This window comes from Pecten maximus, chromosome 4 (genome assembly GCF_902652985.1).
Source record: "Pecten maximus chromosome 4, xPecMax1.1, whole genome shotgun sequence".
NCBI classification, from domain to species: Eukaryota; Metazoa; Mollusca; class Bivalvia; order Pectinida; family Pectinidae; genus Pecten; species Pecten maximus.
In genome coordinates, this window is record NC_047018.1 from 19,163,488 (window position 1) to 19,184,051 (window position 20,564).

A 20,564-nucleotide genomic window follows, 5' to 3' on the forward strand; every position below is an offset into this window, starting at 1 on the left:
ACATTGCCAGCTGTAGAAGTTTAGCTTGGCCTGATGGAATTGGTTTATGGACCTGGTACAACGTTATGAGACAACACATTACTATTATAGCTTTGTAACAAATACCTCTTGTCATTAAATAACCAAGAAATGTCTTTCCACAAATTTGTAATCACCATCAAATTCTCAGGGAGGTGATACAATTGTAAATAAACTGGTATTGCAGCATTTTCAGATAATGTCTTCTTTTCCTCTTTCAAGTGTATGTTCTAATCATTTAATACTGCATAAAATGAACACAAAAAATATTAAGAAATATTAATGACACTGATATCTGTTCATAAACATCATGTTTGGGATATCTACCTCCCATCTGGATTCTATTAATGTGCAGCGTTTATCCTTATAAATGTCAACCGACTATACACCCAACATTATATCCCATAGACTCATTAATTCACACAAACATCAGTAATGTATTTCCACTGATAATTAGTGCTAAATATTCTTAAAATTGAATCCTGTTTTCTTTAACTAAAATTCCTTACCTCTTTCCTTACTACTTCCATGGAGAATTCAAGTAAATTTTCTTTAAATTTTTTTTCTTAAAATTTAAGGGAAAAAATTTAAAGAAAATTTACTTGAATTTAAGTTAAATCCACTTATGTTTTCCTTTCAAAAATATACGGAATTTCCACATGTATTCAATGTTTAAATTGAATCTGTTTAAGATCAAATTGTATATACAGATTTAATCTTTAAATTGAACCTCTTTAAGATGAAAGAGTAAATATGGATTCACTGTTTAAATTCAATCTAGGTTAAGATCAAATTGTATACATGCATTTGATGTTAAAGATGTAAAATCCTGGAGTAGAAATGAAAATATTCCTCTTGAGAATGTACGGTTTTAGGCCATTGCCAGTAACCAAAGGTCGCGATACTCATGCTCTCGGTTTTTTTTCAGTTTTGAGTCCTCATTTTACAATTATCGAAAGAATGATTGAAACCAATATTTCTTTTGGATAATGTACTTTGGAAGTCTTCAACAAATGAGATTCTCCAAACCAAATGAAATTAACAATAAAGCTACCAGAAGAAATCAGTTCTATGGAAATCAAATGGATAGAAAAACTGTTCTATATATAGCTTTAAAGCTCTCCAATCAAACTGGAAAGAACTGAAGGAAATTACTTGAGAGACCTGCTGCAGTTCAATCCGTGCAAATCACCTGGTGACCTGATATATAATTCATCACTCCGTCTCACCATCTCACAGTGGCTACATCAACATCATGTAAGTATGAGGAATCCTTACAGTAAAAAACTTCTGAAGTGAGGACATCACAGTGACAACTGTCTGAACACTCTATGGTTTAAACAGTTCTTATACAACAGGGTTACCTTGACACTTGAGAACTTAAGCATTGTGGTCGCTATGCATAGGTTATATTAGTATTTTAGGTATAGAATTAGATTTCTACATAAACATATTCCATAACATACAGATATCAACAAGAAAACAATGAAGAGTAAATAACCTTACAAATTAAACACCTAGATCCTATTGTCTAAATCAGACATCATACTGAGACTGAGAACATACAGGTATTGAGTTTATAAAGTATACAACGAGATGTAATTTTCCCTAAATATATACAGTGGTCAATATGAAGTTCCTTCTTTCATAATTTTAAACCAACTAATGAGAAAGTGGTCAAACTCAGGAATACTATGATTCATCAACAGAATGTGACTGTTACGAGTTTGTATACCGATTCTACTATATATATATATATATATTGATCCTACAATTAGGCCATAATCTCCAACCGAACATAAAAGGTGGGCTTATCAAAGGACCATATAGTCATATTGGTATGTGTAAATGAACTACCATGTAAAGAACCGTGTATGACCTTTATAAGGTGTCTAAAGGTAAAGGACAGTATCCCACTGACCACTGAATGACCTCTCCGTAGTAGTCAGTCACACAATGTTTCAGGTACAAATCCTCGTTAACAGGTATATCCAATATATTGTTAATAACATCACACAACTTGTGTTAATTATCACAGATTAGATCACTAATAGAATCCTAATTGAAACTAACTTTTTTTTCAAATTTGCAATTATCAAATATGTTGTATTTGAAGTAACTGTATTTCTATCGACAAAACACATTTAAAAAGAATATTTAAACCTACGACAATTCAAAACTTTTAAAACAAAAACATGGAAATGGGGTAGGACTTTAGAACAAGTCATGAAAATATTGTTTGAAAAGAGATAAAATCACCTTATGATTCTTGAAATGTAATACAGAATTGATTTTGTCCCTTTTATTTAGCTTCAGAGTTAAAATACTATGTAATTGCACATTCCGTGCCATTTTTAGACTTCCCATTCATATATAGCCTTTCATTTGTGTAAATGACCAAGATTTGAACAATTTAGGTCAATATAAGGAGACAATGATAGATTTTATGGAATTTCTGTAGCTAACTACACGGTACATACATGTACATATATACACTCTTGTGTTCCAAAACAAACAGATGTAGTTACATCACACGGTCCCACTAATGAATCCCTATTCATTTGAAACTGGATACCTCTTTCAGGACCTATAAATGTTGATAAAATGAAGGCCGCTATATTATTTCCACAGAAAGACAATTAGCACTCATTCTGATATACCTCTTTGTTGTTCTCGACCGTCTGTCAAATTACAGAGACGATATTTCATTACCATACAGACAAAAGACCTTTTTAATCATTCATTTTTTCACATTAGCCAAGAATATCATCCTCGTCGGGCTAAAGAGGAGACATCTCTGTAATCAAATAACACAAAACAGCGTCCACGCAAAACTCTCAATTGAAACCTTTTTTTTTCTGCATGTAATCAAATTCTGTCTTTATGCTTTGTTTGTTGTTATTGATTTTTCCACATCAATGTAATAACAATGAATTATCATGGTGAAAACATGTGTTGTAATTCTGTCATCTGTATATAATCACAAACAGCATTTCTGTACTTCAGATCTTAGACAAGAGGGAGTTGTTTCTTTGTCATCTCATGCAGTGAACTGACGTGGATGACATGAGGATTATCACCATAGAAATGAACAACCCTGTAGAGAAGGACTTTAACTCTCTGTTGATTAAATTGGTAATTCTCACTTCAAACTGGAAATGTGTAGAGATTTGAGGATTTGAAAAAATATTGGCAAACATTTTTTATAATGGGAAATTTAAGCTTTAAGTAATTTGAAAAAAAAAGTGAGAATCCTCGCAACATTTAAGAAAACTAGAAAATTTCTGTCAGACATAAATTCTCCAGCTGCCATTAGACACCCTCTGAAACACAGTTTGGTGAGGATGCAGGCATCAGCAGTTCCTGAGATTAGCTGGTTACATTGCATCAGGACAGGACTGACACAGGTAACACTACAGCTATGCACCCCCCCCCCCCCCCCCCCCCCCCCCCCCCACATTTCATTTCATGGCGGGGGCATAAAAATGAAAATAGATTTATCAAAAAATTGTTCTAAATATCTATAATATCCTATATTTTCTATACATTTGTACATGAAAATTTATTTTACGAAATAGCTCAATAAAAGCCAAGCAGTATTTCCCTAACACCATCCTGATAAACCCTCTGACCTAGTCTCTTCTGTCTGACACATAATCGGTGTTTTAATTCAGCCGTTTTACACAGTAACATAACATCTCCAGCATTTTCAAATGAAGCGTTCATGCCAATAGTGGCAAACGGCCATGTTTGTTAATGTAGTTGTGAAGGAAAATACACCAGAGTATGTAAAACTTTACTATGACATGCCAAACATTTCAAACAACTTCCTACAGGAAATTTCTCAATGGAAGCAATATTTTTTCTGAGAGAACACACCCACACACTTGGCTTATTACCAGCATTAATGCAAGCCTTATTCAAACTAACCAGGTATATACTGCATTAAGGCTCGTCATCCAGGTAAGAAATAAATACTGTCCATTGTTGTTTACCGTAGCTATCCTGTAATATAAACCCAGCCAACACAGGGACTGATTGTAGTACAAATAAATAATATTCGTTAGCATTTTCAGTGATCTGAAAAAGACATGGATGAGCTTATTACCAGGCATTGGCTTATCATCAGACATGGGCTTATTGCCAGACATGGGCTTATTGCCAGACATGGGCTTATTATCAGACATGGGCTTATTATCAGACATGGGCTTATTATCAGACATGAGCTTATTGCTGGATGAGGTAGGACAATATGTAAACAAGATATGTGTCCATCATGAGTTTACTTCCATTAGATGCTGCTAGGTAATTATCATATTATTTATAGAACATATTGCCCACAGATGTCCAGGTATTACAGTATTGCAGTAAAAATAAAATAAACAATTTTTGAGTACAGTTATCAGTCATTAAGAAAATCTCAATGACCATAATGAGTATGGAAGATTTGAATTTTATAGTGTCAACCTACCGAAATAACAAAAACTGAACACAGCATGATAACTCAGGGAAAACCAGATTTGTATTGAAATTATTGTAACAACAATGACACACAGGAGTTTTATATATTTTTGTAATGAGCATACCACATCTTATTTTGTAATTCTTCTTTATCATTTTTGAATAACAAAAACATAAGCCAATTACTTGTATGCCTCCTTATAAAGTTGCATAAATTAAAGGACAAACAAAATAATTGTTGTGGTTATATAGCTCACAAAAGATAGTAACAGATTGGCCTTAGGATGCAAACACGGTGTTTTACAGAATAGTTCAAACTTTAACAGTGCTTGCCAAAAATGTTGAAAACTAATAAAGATTATGCTAAGCATTTAATTGACTGGAATGGAAACAGTTTATATTTCAATTTGGCCAATAACGATGATCAAAATGTCCTGGAATAACATGGTATCTTAGACTGGGCTGGGTTGGTACAGACTGCTCTCATTAATTATAATGTAATTGTCGTTTAACAAGATAATTAAATCATCTCATTGCATCATGTTCTTTATATAAAAGTGTATTGCGCAGTCATTGTCAACAAATTAAAAGCTCAGGTTTGTTTATATTTTAATCACAAACAATTTGAATAATTGTATTGTGTAAATTAATTTAAATTGGTATGAATTTATTTTTATTATGTAAATAGGGTACAAAATAAACTGTGTAGCTGTAAACATCAGACCTAGTGATACACTCCTGTGGTAGACACCACACCTAGTGATACACTCCTGTGGTAGACACCAGACCTAGTGATACACTCCTGTGGTAGACACCAGACCTAGTGATACACTCCTGTGGTAGACACCAGACCTAGTGATACACTCCTGTGGTAGACACCAGACCTAGTGATACACTCCTGTGGTAGACACCAGACCTAATGATACACTCCTGTGGTAGACACCACAGACCTAGTGATACACTCCTGTGGTAGACACCAGACCTAGTGATACACTCCTGTGGTAGACACCAGACCTAGTGATACACTCCTGTGGTAGACAACAGACCTAGTGATACACTCCTGTGGTAGACACCAGACCTAGTGATACACTCCTGTGGTAGACACCAGACCTAGTGATACACTCCTGTGGTAGACACCAGACCTAGTGATACACTCCTGTGGTAGATACCAGACCTAGTGATACACTCCTGTGGTAGACACCAGACCTAGCGATACACTCCTGTGGTAGACACCAGACCTAGCGATACACTCCTGTGGTAGACACCAGACCTAACGATACACTCCTGTGGTAGACACCAGACATAACGATACACTCCTGTGGTAGACACCAGACCTAGTGATACACTCCTGTGGTAGATACCAGACCTAGTGATACACTCCTGTGGTAGACACCAGACCTAGTGATACACTCCTGTGGTAGACACCAGACCTAGTGATACACTCCTGTGGTAGACACCAGACCTAGTGATACACTCCTGTGGTAGACACCAGACCTAGTGATACACTCCTGTGGTAGACACCAGACCTAGTGATACACTCCTGTGGTAGTCACCAGACCTAGTGATACACTCCTGTGGTAGACACCAGACCTAGTGATACACTCCTGTGGTAGACACCAGACCTAATGATACACTCCTGTGGTAGACACCAGACCTAACGATACACCCCTGTGGTAGACACCAGACCTAGTGATACACTCCTGTGGTAGACACCAGACCTAGTGATACACTCCTGTGGTAGACACCAGACCTAGTGATACACTCCTGTGGTAGACACCAGACATAACGATATGTCTACACTCCTGTGGTAGACACCAGACCTAGTGATACACTCCTGTGGTAGACACCAGACCTAGTGATACACTCCTGTGGTAGACACCAGACCTAGTGATACACTCCTGTGGTAGACAACAGACCTAGTGATACACTCCTGTGGTAGACACCAGACCTAGTGATACACTCCTGTGGTAGACACCAGACCTAGTGATACACTCCTGTGGTAGACACCAGACCTAATGATACACTCCTGTGGTAGACACCAGACATAACGATATGTCTACACTCCTGTGGTAGACACCAGACCTAGTGATACACTCCTGTGGTAGACACCAGACCTAGTGATACACTCCTGTGGTAGACACCAGACCTAGTGATACACTCCTGTGGTAGACACCAGACCTAGTGATACACTCCTGTGGTAGACACCAGACCTAGTGATACACTCATGTGGTAGACACCAGACCTAGTGATACACTCCTGTGGTAGACACCAGACCTAGTGATACACTCCTGTGGTAGACACCAGACCTAGTGATACACTCCTGTGGTAGACACCAGACCTAGTGATACACTCCTGTGGTAGACACCAGACCTAGTGATACACTCCTGTGGTAGACACCAGACCTAGTGATACACCCCTGTGGTAGCTTATGTACTTATGTATGACACAAAATATGTTGATGTACACAAGAAATACACAAAGCTACAATTACTTTGGACATCTCTATTCTACAGATGTGTTCCACAGACATGAGCAGACATTTACTTAACGCTAATACTGTCGTAATTTGGACATCACCAGAACGAAATCCCATTTACAAAAAATATGCAGGTGCATTGTAAGTGCTGGGTTTCGTGGGATGCACACAGAGCCCCAGCATGTCTGGTTCTCCACGGTATGTTTGACGGGGCTCAGAACTGATGCTGTCAGCACCCTGATTGTACATAATGACTCCTTCTTAGCCTGCAAAACATTTCTTTTCCTCGTCAGTGTGACAGAGGTCTGAGCCCTACACTGGTACGGAAAACACAAGTGCTAATATGATTTATAACAATACTTCCAAAAAACGATCTTCTCTGCAATATTATATTGTTTGTGTCACAAGTAGTTACAATATCCAATTATTATTAATCTTGATATACATTTTGTTTTATTTACTTCTTGGGAATGAAACATGCCACCGTTATATATATTTTTTCAAATAAATTTGTACCTGATATTTTGTTTAATTACATTTTTCTAATTGAGTTGAAACCAAGATATTATTACATTTATCTGCTGACAGGTGGAGCCACCTGTCTTCTGTTTGCAGTGCCCCCTGATGGTGTATCATTGACAGCCAATCACAGGGGGTTGAGTTGGTACTCCTGACATAGGCTCTGCCTCATCACTCCACACCAAATCAACAGATAAGGCTTTTCTCACTTATCAACATCCCTCTACAATTTAGACGATATCCTAGGTAACGACCCCAAGTTGACCTCAGGCATTTGAACAATAGAACCGACAGTGCCATTTGAAGCCTACAAAACAGGAAGTGCTGACCTCTGACACCTATCCTCATTGTGATACAAAGGCGTTGTTTTGGATACAGGTTATGCCAACATTCAGATAAAATCCTTTGCTATGATCAAAGATCCCTCAAATACTTGGACAATATTTGGTTTTGAAGTAATGCTGACCTCTGGCCCCTGACCTATCACCTAGTGGTGATCACAGCTGAGGTTTTTCAACTTGGTCGAATGTCAAATTAACGAAATGTAGATATAGATAGCATCCAAAAATTGGTGATAGTGTTTCCCAATTACTTCCCACTTTAGACCCTGTTATCGTCACACTTATATTGCAGCATCATCTTACCAGTCATGTTAGAGTTTGGAAGAAACACAAAATTTGGTAATAGAATTCCGATGATGGAATTAAGAGAGATGTAGATCCCACTAGCGTGTAGCCATCCGGATCGGACAGGGTGAAGTAAAGGCTATTACATTGTCTGGCGTAATAATTACGACTGCGTTCCTGATTGCTTGCAGCACCATGTTGGTTCGACCAGAGCCCAGGAAGTGCACATCCTTGTCAGCGACATGCTTCATTACAATTGTCAGCTTTTAAAAGCATCAGATCACTGCAAAGGCGGTCCGACCTTATGGCTTACCTACAGAGCTTACCAAATAACAGACATTTCAGAAAATAATATACCACTTAATCTGTATAGACTTAATTCAACCACACCGCAGCTGTTCTTTTGTATATAATTCACCAGGCATCACAACATATTTTTATAACATTTTTCTTTTTGTTGTACTATTAAAAGGAATGGTTTTACCTAAAAACACTTCGCTTGTATGTAAAACAGCTATTTGCTTGCTGTAATCTAAAAAGAGGCATAAGAGGCCTGTATTTGTACCTTGGTTTTGCTTTGATCGAGTTTGGAGAAGTTACCTAACACAGGTAAACAATCTTTCCTATATGATACCTGTTGACATTCAGGTATCGACATGATTGATGTCCTGATTGTGTTCCAGAGAAAAAGACATAAACAAAACTGTCTATTAGAAAAACAAAACTATTAATTAGCCCATACGTGTAACCTTTTCTATCCCTTTGGTATCTATTGTTAATTCCTGACAATCTTGGATAAAATAGCTGGTATTTTTACTATGTTTTAGAAAATGTTATTAAATTGCACCAACAAAGTCAGTTTTTATTTGTTTTGAAATCAAATCACCCAAGGACACATCCGCAGAGATGGTTTGATTCCAGTACATTAGAGTTTAAAGATTATTGGAGAAAATTTAGCAAATTGGACCCAATAAATATGATAAATATTGTAAATCACCTCCCTGTATTCAAGTACTCTTGGTACAAAGATGTAATATTTACATTTATTTTACCAACTTCTTTTAATCACTCCTGTTGGCCTAATTGAGTGAGGGAGGGGACTTTGTGTGGGAGGCAACCAGAGTACATTTGGTCAAACAGGTGACCCCATACCTTTTCTCGTCTGACTAGGAAGATGGATCAAGTAAAAGGGTGAATATTCCTGACTAGATCTAACTTGTAAGATGTTAAATACACATATCAAATACCATGGTAATCACATGTAACACATGTGGGGGTAACATTTGTCTAAAATGGATCTGGAGAAGAAATAGCTAATAAAAATATTAAAAAATGCTTCATCCTGTATCAGTTTTACCATTTGAATGAAATGAAGGGCACATTTACCAGTCTCCTTTAAGACAAATCAGCACTAAGACATTATTAAGTGGGAATCACATTAACCGGCCAGACACATCAAACTTCTTAAAGTGTGATTTCTTGAGATGCAGTCGTCGGTGGATTACTGTATTTTAACACCATTTTTGACAGAGAAATATGAATGGCCCGAAATGCTATGATTCACCAGTTTTGAGAGGACCCTGACAGTGACTCAGGGGCCTACAGTGGCTGTCTGTCATATAAGTGGGCGTGTCCCTACTCGGCTGGGGAGAGGGTGGGAGACGGAAGCAAAACAAATCTTTCTGGATTTCCATCATTCAATTAAGAAGTAATTACAATTTAAATCACAACGTAGAGAAATGTGCAATTTTCATTAAAATGGTGTCTGATCTGGGGACAGAGAGGAATTCTGCCACCTTATCAATTAAATGACTTTTGCTTGCTGGATATCTCCACAAGTTAAGATCAGAAGATTCTATCTATTCCTCCATAGAAATTCTAAATGAATATTTAATCCGATTAGCTGTACATATTAGCTGGGCTGGCATGTGTTTGATGAAGTAACTGATGACAAAACACTACAAGGTACACATTGACAAAATACTGTGGGGGTACATATTGACAAAACACTAGGGGGTACATATTGACAAAACACTAGGGGGTACATATTGACAAAACACTTGGGGGGTACACATTGACAAAACACTTGGGGGGTACATATTGACAAAACACTTGGGGGGTACACATTGACAAAACACTGGGGGGTACATATTGACAAAACACTGGGGGGTACACATTGACAAAACACTGGGGGGGTACACATTGACAAAATACTGTGGGGGTACATATTGACAAAACACTGGGGGGTACATATTGACAAAACACTTGGGGGGTACACATTGACAAAACACTGGGGGGTACATATTGACAAAACACTTGGGGGTACATATTGACAAAACACTGGGGGGTATATATTGACAAAACACTGGGGGTACATATTGACAAAACACTACAAGGTACACATTGACAAAACACTGGGGGTACATATTGACAAAACATTAGGGGATACATATTGACAAAACACTGGGGGGTACACATTGACAAAACACTAGGGGGTACATATTGACAAAACACTTGGGGGTACACATTGACAAAACACTAGGGGGTACATATTGACTAAACACTGGGGGGGGGGGGGGGAGGGGTTATATATTGACAAAACACTAGGGGGTACACATTGAGAAAACACTAGGGGGTACACATTGACAAAACACTGGGGGGTACACATTGACAAAACACTGGGGGGTACACATTGACAAAACACTGGGGGGGTACATATTGACAAAACACTGGGGGGTACATATTGTCGAAACACTAGGGGGTACATATTGACAAAACACTGGGGGGTACATATTGACAAAACACTGGGGGGTACATATTGACAAAACACTGGGGGTATATATTGTCGAAACACTGGGGGGTATATATTGACAAAACACTGGGGGGTATATATTGACAAAACACTGGGGGGGGGGGGGGGGGGGGGTACATATTGACAAAACACTGGGGGGTATATATTGACAAAACACTGGGGGTTATATATTGACTAAACACTGGGGGGGGGGGGGGGGGGGGGTTATATATTGACAAAACACTGGGGGTACCTATTGACAAAACACTGGGGGTATATATTGACAAAACACTGGGGGGTATATATTGACAAAACACCAGGGGGGTGGGGGTTACTTATTGTCAACATACAATGTTGGTTTTATTTTTTTATGATTCAAACTTTTTGTAGTTTTACCAAATAATTTAAGTATAAATTGTATTTTTTGCAGATATTATGAAATAATCCATTAATATGTTGTCTATTCATCCTAGAGTACAGCAATATAGACAATATGATTTTATAATGAAGTGCTAAGTACATTTTATCATGGAAATAAAATTGTCTATTGACTGAAATGAAATAATTGTTAACTGTTGATTTATATTCAGAGTAAATAACCATACATTTATCTGTTAATTTAGCTCTTGAGACAGAGAGCAGGAATATTATTATTTTATTCAGATTATGATCCATCACAAAACAACTGAATCAATGAAACAAAGAAAAAAAATATAAATACAAATAATTTGGTTATGGTATGCCATGTTAGTTCCAGAACAAAGTGAGCAGAGCTTTGCCATGTGATACTGCAGTGGATATAGAGACAGCTATCAAAATTATCAATCAATATTCTGATTCCTTTGTGTGTGGTAATGGTGGCAGATTCATGTATCCCAGGTTATGGACTGATGAATCATACTAGACATCATAGAAACAAAGCCAGAATCCATACCAAGTATCAATCACCCATCCAGTCAGTCAAGCATGAATGGAAGGATGGGGTATCTAACACCGTTATTCCATAACAATATCTTCAAAACACATTACAGACTTATTTTATCAGAGCTCTCAAAACACATTGAAGACTTATTTTATCAGCTCTCATAACACATTGAAGACTTATTTTATCAGGAGCTCTCAAAACACATTACAGACTTATTTTATCATGAGCTCTCATAACACATTACAGACTTATTTTATCAGGAGCTCTCAAAACACATTACAGACTTATTTTATCAGGAGCTCTCATAACACATTACAGACTTATTTTATCATGAGCTCTCATAACACAATGAAGACTTATTTTATAAGGAGCTCTCACAAAACACATTGAAGACTTATTTTATCAGGAGCTCTCATAACACATTGAAGACTTATTTTATCAGGAGCTCTCATAACACATTGACATTTGATGAGATATTTTATATTGAACACCAAAATAAAACCTGTCTATACTGAACATCACAGTAAAACCTGTCTAATCTGAACACTACAATAACAACTGTATATACTTAGATACTTAACACTGGATAAGAATCTTTTTTGAACACCAGAGAAATTTATATAAAATTTCTACAGAAAAGACAGAATTTTGGATTAGACATATTTATAGATGATTAAGTGTTTAACTTTACAGAAAACTGTTAAAGTTGTTACTGGTGTTTCTGGCATTAAGCCAGGAATGTATCGTTAGTACTATAAACAGGATGGTTCATTAAATGCTAGGACACAATAACTGTATATGCCTGTTGAATAATACATGTACTTCACAACTGTGTGACTGACTGCTCAATACTGTATATGTACTGTGCAAGTAAAACTAATTTCATGAATATTATTGAGTGTGTTATATAAATGTTTTTATTATCATATATCAATGTACACACGTCACCTTGGTGTCAGTTAATTTATATTGATGTTTCCAGAACACCCAGATTTGATTTCATAACAAGAGGTCCAGAGGGCTGGCATCGCTCAACTGAGTATTTTAGTAATTATGGCAAATATACTCTCATTTATGTTATATAACAAATATTTTCCTACTTTTTAAGGTGTCTCTCCCAACAATGGTTCAAATGGATTTTAAAGAATTTGCCAAACTTTCCACATATTATATATTGTATCTCCTTTGCCCAATAGTGCTCCAGACCGAAATGTATCAAAATCTATTCAGCTGTTCAAGAATAGTAGTGATTTAAAGGATTTCTTATACTTCCCCTATTGTAAGTACACAATATTGACCCCACTCTACCACTAAATTCCTTGTTCCAAAGACCATGCATTTCATAAATTCAAAAGAGATTATTATAATCAAATAAGCCATTACTCTCTGCTACATGCAGAAGAAGCTTTTTAAAGATTATCCTATTTTTACCAATTTGGCCATGTGTCTCAGGCCCCTGGAGGCACAGCCCCGTACATTTCTTAAATTCAGATCCCGATGTTCTAGTGATTTTCCATGTCAAGTTTGGTTAAAATTGGCCCAGTTGTTTTTAAGAAGAAGATTGAAATGTAAAAACTTAATGGATGTCAGGTGATGGATCATAAGCTCACTTGGTGAGCTAGAAAACATGCGTTACTGAAGATATAGACAATCAAATAAGTTTTTAAATGGTTTTGAAAGAAAGGAAAAACCTTTGAACTATATTTTTTCCACAAACTAATGAACAAAATGGTACAGTAATGAACAGATTCACATCAATTCAACAGTGATTGTCAGTTTTCCTGAACACATCAATATTAAATCTAATTCTGTCATACTTTCAATTAGGAACACGCTATAAATAGATAACATTTAAGTTTTTATCAGATTTTACTCATTGTCAGTAAAATTGGTTAATTCTGAAAATGACATCAAAGAGTCAGCATTAGATCCGTAGATCTCAGTAACAACATTATTTTAGACAATTAGGCAATCAGCGTTCATACTGCTATAAATGTCATAGCATTAGATATTTATTGTTCCTATTCTTGTCATCTCATTAGAAGAAAAGTTTCTTTCGAGGAGTGCTGAATGAAGTATAGGTGGTCACTACTTTCTATTTCACTGTAGTGTATCATTTTTAACAGATTGTCAGGAGTGCTTAAAATTGCAAGAGCTCAATCATAATCCTTGTATCACTTATAAACAAAACAATAATTTATTTGTTACATATCTATGTAAAGGACATATAATTCAGTTTGAATTGAAACAATTTGTAATGAATGAAATTATTACTTTATTTGGAATATTTCCTCTTGGTTTTCCTACTCAATTGTAAGAGTCAGATTTATATAGAGTCAGATTTATATAGAGTCAGATTTATACTCTTGGTTTTCCTACTCAATTGTAAGAGTCAGATTTTATATAAATATTGTAGGAAGGTTTATGTAAACCAGCCATCAGTGATGTGGCGATAGTCACATTATGCTGAACTACTCCTGTCCTAAAATCAACAAATCTGCCCTGTCCACCCTCAGCAGCCGAATCTTTCCAGCATCTGAAGACTACATGTTGACATGTGTCTCTAAGGGTGAACCAACATGAAAACCTCAGTCTTAACTCTTTCTGATATCAGGGAGTCTCAACCATTTTATATAAACATTTGAAACTAACACATCCTTCACTGTCAAACTAAATATATTTCAGTGCCATACAACTAAATCTATATATCAAACATCTCGCACTTTAAATTACACATAAACAAGTATATATATACCGTATGTAAATGGAACTTTTTATCAATTTTCAGTGCAAAACTTCCTTTCTCATTCGTCAAAAAAATAAATCTAGTTGAATTAAATTTCCTTGTGAACATTTAATGAGAAAAGCATGGACAAAATTTCTGTATATAATGTTATAAGAATTATAGGCCCTCAGAAAGTCTCCCCCTCCCAGCGGCAGTGAGTGGTAGAAAAGAGGAGATACTTGACTAACAGATAACCTTTTACACTGCACGTCTGGGTTGAAAGAAAACTTCAAAACTGTGAATTCTGTTGGAGTGAAGGTATGTGACACTTCAGCACAACAGTCTTTCACTGACAGCCTTAACTACCCCTCCCCACCCACCCTATAGAACTATCCCCCCCCCCCCCCCCCCCCCCCTCCACACACCCTCACCTCACTGAACTACCTCCACAATCACTAATATTTCTTCTCTCATTATACAAGGTCTATATAACTGAAGCAGACAGTGTTCTCATTTGTCAAAAGATAATTGGAAGGTGATTAAAATGTTGATAGCATATGGCCATAAACTTCAGATGTAGATAGCCGTCTTTGTTTTTGGGTTGTATCTGTATAGAAAACGTATTTCTGTGAGTGGCAGTCATGTCAAAAGGTGCCAAGATTTATAGCAGGTTGGTATGTGTTAACATTTGTAGCTGCACAGATTCATCCGAAATCCACTCAGCAAATGGAATAAACATGTTGTAGTGTTAAAATGAGAAAATCAACTCCCACAACACCAAGCGTAGCGAGACATCTTGTACATACCGCAATAAAATTCAAATCCAGGAGTTTTTCAAGGGAAAAAAAATGTTTCTGAGCCAAGTTGATAAATTTCGGCTAGCTATTTACTTCTTCAGTTCAACTGATTTAATATCTGGTGACTTTTTACATTATAAACAAAAGCAATATCTGGTGACTTTATACATTATAAACAAGAGCAATATCCGGTGACTTTTTACATTATAAACAAGAGCAATATCTGGTGACTTTTTACATTATAAACAAAAGCAATATCAGGTGACTTTTTCCATTATAAACAAGAGCAATATCCAGTGACTTTTTACATTATATACGAAACTAATATCTGGTGACTTTTTCCATTATATCTGTTTTTTCTTTGTTGTTTCAACTGCATTGACAATTAACTGCATTGACAATTTACAATATACCAATTCCATTATCCTTTTACAGTTGTTCAAGCAGGAAGAATTCTTCTGATATTTAAGGTAAAGTGTTATAGCCCACATAGTAAAAACACTGGCTTAATTGACATACACTACAATCTTAAATCCTACATATGCTGCCACACTTGTATCTATCAATTAAGATATACAGTTCCACTGATGCCACATTTGTATTGACCAATTAAGATATACAGTTCCACTGATGCCACATTTGTATTGACCAATTAAGATATACAGTTCCACCAATGCCACATTTGTATTTATCAATTACCGTTAAGATATACAGTTCCACCGATGCCACATTTGTATTGACCAATTAAGATATACAGTTCCACAGATGCCACATTTGTATTGACCAATTAAGATATACAGTTCCACAGATGCCACATTTATATTGACCAATCAAAATATACAGCTCCACTGTGGTCATATTTGTATCATTTAGTTCCACTGATGCCACACTTTAGTATTCATCATTAGATCCACCATGCTGGTATCAAACACAATGGTAAAGCAAGGAAATTCTGCTGATATCCACACATGTACCTTACACAATGATATAAGTCTGTACTGGTACTACTGTATCTAATGATTTTGTAAATTATATAATTCCACTGATGCCACACAGTCATCTACCAACATAAATTGGTATGAGGCATGAAAGACCTTAAGACCTTATTGATCAGCCATATGGCTGCTATTATGGAGTTAATCGAATGTCCCACAAGACGAAGTTGAAAGGAATCAATTAAAAGTCTCTTTTTGTTTCATAAAACCACACAGGGTTATCATATATTGTAATACACTAACTTGGACTTGACAGCCGTAACTGTGTATATTCTGTCTCAGTAAATATTACCATACCTCTGTTAAAACACTGCTCCATGAAGTTTGGGTTTTACAACAGGAACCTTTTTCATAAATAACTTGTTGGTTATATGTAAACCTGGTAATCTAGTTAACACAGAATTCTGAGTTAAAGTTAATGTATACCATGTTATGTTTATATAGTTCAATGTAACTTCTCAGTTAACATAAACCTGGTTATGTAGTTAAATATAACTTCTCAGCTACAATAAACCTGGTTATGTAGTTAATAACTTCTCAGCTACAATAAACCTGGTTATGCAGTTAGACATAATTTCATAGTTAATACAAACCTGGTTATGAGGTTAGACATAATTTCATAGTTAATATAAACCTGGTTGTGTAGTTAGACATAATTTCATAGCTAATACAAACCTGTTTATGTAGTTAGACATAATTTCATAGCTAATACAAACCTGGTTATGTAGTTAGACATAAACATCTAAGTTAACATAAACCTGGTGGTTATCAAGATTAACATTTCAATATCATATCTTCAAAAGTGTCTGAAGATAGAATATATTTTCACTGACCAGTTTTCAGAAGTTCAGATTTAGAACTTACTAGTTTAATTTAGTTTATGTGATAAACAAAACTTGGTTGAGATAATTTAACCTAGTCATAGTACAAATTCAAACCTGGTTATTTTGTCACAATATCTCCCGGTATATTTTTTATCTTTGCTGAATCATATTAGTGATTACAGCTTGGTTGTGATATAGACCTGTTTAACAAGTTAACACTTCGAATAGTTAATTATTTCTTAATTGTTTAATTCAATTGGCTCACCTGATAAACAAAATCAGAACATTGATTAACTCTTATAATACTGTTATAATATCTTAAAATCGGTTCAAAATTAAAAGTATGGGAAAGGAAAACAAATACAAAACATTTCAATAACTAAATTTAAATGTAGAGATTCAATTCACACAGTAAAAAGGTTCAATAAAAAGAGGGAAGACAATCCAAAATACTTTTGTTTTTGTTTTTTAAATTTCATTTTCCATATTTTGTAAATGTACTTTAAAAGTGTTTTTATTATAAATGATATATAATAATTTGTTTAACTTCAACATATTCTGAAAATATGCAAAAACAAGCAACCATTTAACAAAATATATTCAGAGCATTCAAATTCTGCATATAAGCTTCATATAATGATTCAAGAAATATTAATTTCAGTGAAACTATGACCACAGGTGCCTGACTCATTTTATAAAATAAATGTACTCTTATATGTTATTATTTTATAAAACGAGTCAGGCACCTGTGCTATGACTACAAAAAACACTGAAGGAAACAAACTTCCTTGTGAAAAACCTTTTTGGGGTTATATTTGTACATTAGAACTCAAATTATTAACGAACAACTTCACATGTTTATTTGGGAAATGAAAACTTAACCATTTTTTTCAAGATAATAAATACTAGAAAAGTGATTCAGCAGCAAGCGTTTTCAGATTAATAAAGCCAAATGTTAACCTCCAATGAAAGTCTATAATTGTTTAAGTTGATACTGATTGATTTATAACTGTTTGTTTATCTCAAAGTTTAATTTAGTGTTACTCAGGCAGGACTGTGTATACAATGTTTGACCCTTACAAATAAATTCTGACCATTAGATTTAGATCTATTTATAAGAACTGGTCAAAGTGATACACATGCAGTCCAGATTGGTACTGGGGAGGGGATGGAGGGAGGGAGGGTTGCTGTTACACAGATAAGGACGAAGGAGGGGGAATGTTGTAGGTATTTCCCCTCCTCACCTTAAAGATCAGTACAGAGTACCTCCCCTAATCAGAAACCGACCAGGGCAGGCAGATGCTGCTGTGTACACCCATAAAAGTGATCTGCTACAATCTGGTCCTATCTCATCTGTACTATATCATCCTACCATTAATAGAGGAACAAAACAACACAAAATACAATCCAAATAAACAACTTAAATTACTTCCATAATATGCAATGTCTCAAAATTCAGATTAAACAAATCCTGATCAAAAATAATTCAATTCATGAAGAAACACTAGTCTGATGTCATTTTGAATGATAGTTATTTCACAGATTTTAATCTGTATAAAAATTGTGAGCAAACTTAAACAAAATATAGAAAAAAAATATGGGAAAAAGGTTTTTTTCAAACATTTATGATAGTTTTAATATCAAACCAAGTTTTAAAATCAAAACAGCTGAAAATAACAACAACTTACCATTCAATAGTTTTTTTTTGGTGATGGAGTTTCACAAGAAAAGATCCCAAAAAATTAAAATCCTCAGACTCCAGAAATGAATTGGGTAGATGTAATCCTGTCTTGATGTGTAAAATAACGAGACAAAAACTGGCAGTAAAAATGTAAAAATACGGCTTAATCCACAGCAATTAGGAATAAAATTCCAAACAAAACACAGGAATCATGAAATATATCCTTTAAATGCCTCCAAGTAAATCCTCTGAATAATTAAAATAATTTTGGGTAACAAGAATTAATCCGATGGTACAGGTACTGGGAGAGGCACACCGATACACAGGCTGGGAGGGAGCAGCAGTCGGTTGCTGTAGGAGCAGTTCGTATCTGCGTGGGGTTTGACAGAGAACTCCCTGTAAATGCGACCAGTACATACAGATGTAACTCTCTAATACCTAGTCACACAGTCAATTAATGCTGTGAATTTTCTGTCCTCCACTTGACAACATCTCTCCGTTGCCTGTTCTATAAGCCTTCCTTTCTTACTGTCGTACACATGTGAGTGGGTATGTGTAACTGTGGAGAGATCACCAGAGACAGCAGATGTGTAATTGTTTCTCAGAACAATGGGCCTGGCTTTGCTCTGCTTACACTGCCAGTACACCGACTCCTTTGTAAGGTGGCCAGCTTAGCCGATAGTCAATAATCCCCTTCTCTCCACTTGTCAGCCTCCGCAGCAAGCCCTAGGCCTATACTCAGTTCCTACCAGGGGACTAATAGCCAGGGACAAAACCTTGTTATTGTAAATTTCTCTGATAAATCAATTAGTCATGTGATGCAACCTTTCCATGGAGTCCGGAGGAATCTCCACCAGCAGTCGATACCTTCTCTTCCAAGTTGTTTCCATTATACAAACAGCTTGCCATTTACCTTAAATTTTTGCTCATTGCTTTTTGCCTGTAGGCTACAAATGTAATGAATATTTCAACTTTTATAGTTTGCTTTTTTTTTTTTCTCCCAGGACGATTTAGCTTCTAGAACATATTTATCTTTGCTGTCTAAGTACATGGGTGAATATTTGTGTTTGAACAGTCTATGTTGTCCGAGTTAATTTGATATCATTGTCGATACTTCTCCATTCTTTTATCATTATCAGGCTATCTTTACCCATAATTCAGTACCCACATACATCACTACACTGCCGAGCAGTTCTACAATAGAATCATTGTACAAACCTCTCAGTACAATATATATTGTAAATGGATTATTTCTCTCTTGTTTTTCTGCCCTATCAGGACATTACCTTTAAAGGCAGTTTTATTTGTCTTACTCCGTTGAATGAACAGATAAAAAAGTCAGCTAAATGTGATTTCTATGTATTTTTTACAAGTTCTAGTTTGCAACATTATTGGTATTTCAGTTTACAAATTTATGAACAGAAAACATTATCAATGATGGACATTATACTTATTACAAAATACAAAAGGACAGGTTTAGCTGACATTGAAACAAATGTACAATTTGATGTGAAACAAACAAAAAATCAATGTTAATTCTTCTTCTTATCTATTTATTTTTTTAAACATATTTTGTTATTTTTTGTTTTTCTCAATGATTCTTCATGAATTTTGAATTGACAGTTTTTGGAGTTTACACAATTTTTCATCTGCAATTAAACTATAATAAATCTGAACCCCTCCCCAAGGTAAAACATAGGACCCAAGGTAAAACATAGGACCCAAG

General features: G+C 35.6%; 1 protein-coding gene across 12 annotated transcripts in view; it reads right to left on the reverse strand.

Annotated features, from left to right (window-relative positions):
• LOC117325430 (receptor-type tyrosine-protein phosphatase S-like) overlaps window positions 1-19,414 on the reverse strand; it is a 176,807-nt gene extending 157,393 nt beyond the window's left edge. For 5 of the 12 annotated variants that reach the window (XM_033881620.1, XM_033881621.1, XM_033881622.1 and 2 more), the window contains exon 1: window positions 18,846-19,414. The gene's annotated coding sequence lies outside the window, so the exon portion shown is untranslated. The remainder of the gene's footprint in view (window positions 1-18,845) is intronic. The other 7 variants (XM_033881625.1, XM_033881623.1, XM_033881628.1 and 4 more) reach the window with 3 other exon arrangements.
• Window positions 19,415-20,564: the final 1,150 nt, after the last annotated feature.